This window comes from Saimiri boliviensis, chromosome 7 (assembly GCF_048565385.1).
Source record: "Saimiri boliviensis isolate mSaiBol1 chromosome 7, mSaiBol1.pri, whole genome shotgun sequence".
Lineage (NCBI taxonomy): Eukaryota > Metazoa > Chordata > Mammalia > Primates > Cebidae > Saimiri > Saimiri boliviensis.
Window position 1 is genome coordinate 116,630,341 of NC_133455.1, and position 1,949 is coordinate 116,632,289.

Genomic DNA, 1,949 nt, shown 5'->3' on the forward strand with positions numbered 1-1,949 from the left:
CACACGTGTTTGATTAAGAAGCATGTTCAAATTTGACATTTTGAGGCTATTCTGTTAAATTTCTTGTTTAATTGACTTTTTATTAGAAAACATGCTTGATACAATTTCCATCCAGTAAAATTTATTGAGATTGACTCAAAGTCCAGAAATGATAGATTTTTATAAATATTGTTTGTGTACCTGAGAGAAATGTTTTCTGTAATCTTTTGGTGCAATGTTCTGTATCCATTCAATAGGTCAGATTTTTAATCTGGTTTAAATCCTCTGTGTCATTATAATTCTTCTGCAAACTGTATCTATGATAGAAGTATATTAAAATCTCCTATTCTGTGCTCACTTCAGCAGCACATATACTAAAACTGGAACAACACAGAGAAGATTAGCATGGCTCCTGCACAAAGATGACATGCAAGTTCGTGAAGCATTTCATATTTATCAGAAAAAAAATAAAAATCTCCTATTCTGCTTTTTTCCCCTCATGCAATTCTTTATTGGCTTTTGAGGACAGCATACCTTGTGCAACCCTGTATATTTTTATCTTATGTATTACAAAGCTTTATTTTATGTTCTTACATATCAAGTTGTAATATTTGTGTTAAAACATTTTTCATTGTGAATTTATACTTCTCTAATGTTTAGAGTATAGTTTGTTTCACATTCATGTATTCTTCTATTGATTAGTATTTCTAGCTGTATTTTTTCCATCCTTTTATCTATCACCTTTTTATATCCTTATATTTTAGACATGTCTCTTGAAAATACTATGTACAGGAATGTATGTGTGTATATTTATGAGTGCATATATACAAGAATGAGTATATACAATATGGTAAAATGTTAATTTTTATATTTCATGTTTATATATTTTTAATAGCTTGAAAATATTTTTTTCCATAAAACTTATTCCATTTAAGTTTTTTAAATTTCTAATATTCAGGCATTAAAATTTTATTTTGTGCTTATATTTTCCTTGTTTCTTGCAGGTTTCTTTTATTATCTTCTTTTGGGTTTGTCTATTTTTATTATTTCTGTTTTTTGTCTGCTAGGGAGCTGTACTGTTTCTATTATTTTACTATTTACCCTCAACACTGAAACATAATTTCTAAAATTTAAACTTATACAATATATTTATGCTCATTACAGGTAGTATAAAGATCTCAGAATATTTCACTTTTCCCCAGCTTACATTCTTACTGAATTTGTTTTAATCTGATAAGACAGAATTCTCATGTTTACAACAGTCAAATACACTTATATTGGCATACCTATTTATCATTTTGTCCTTTTCTTCTTGCCTGAGAGCATGTGTGTCATAAAGACTGAAAACGCAGGTCTAAGATGGTAAGACAGGCTTTATGGTGGGCAATAAAGGCTTGGTCTCATGGAGCCAGATTCGAGGAGATATCTAAGAGCTGATGGTCAAGGCACAGCAGGGGTCAAAAGTTAGGTAAGAGAGTAGTTAGGGAAGGCTAGCCACATAGGGAGCTGGATCTGAGGCAAGGAGCTGGAAACCAGGGAATTTGGGTAAGACAGGACCCAGCAAGCTGTCCTGATCACAGATATGAGGCATCACAACCAGAAGACCTATACATTGAGGCATCTCCAAGTACCATCAGGGAGCATTTATGTTTCTTTTGCACAAGCCCACGGGTGTGGTCAGTAAGTCTGTCAGGGAGCTGGAGGCTCAAAGGAAATAGAGTCAAGTAAGAACAGACCATATTGCAACCACTGACACTGTTCTCTTCAAAGTACTGATCTCCAGAGCATAGCTCAGTGACCAGCACTTAATAGGCACTCAATACATATTTGTTGACTTATTTACTGATTCATTGAACAATGGGAATATACTAGGCTTTAGAATGATAAAAACATGAATTGGATATGTTTTCTAACCTCCAAGTACTTATATCTAGGGGCTGAAGTCAATGTAACTAAAATGTAAGTCATGA

At 32.9% G+C, this 1,949-nt stretch overlaps 1 non-coding gene across 1 annotated transcript; it reads left to right on the top strand.

Moving 5' to 3' along the window:
• The first annotated feature begins 329 nt into the window (after window positions 1–329).
• LOC120360798 (U6 spliceosomal RNA) lies at window positions 330–436 on the top strand. The gene has a single exon (XR_005577217.1). It is a non-coding gene; the product is annotated as a U6 spliceosomal RNA (small nuclear RNA).
• Window positions 437–1,949: the final 1,513 nt, after the last annotated feature.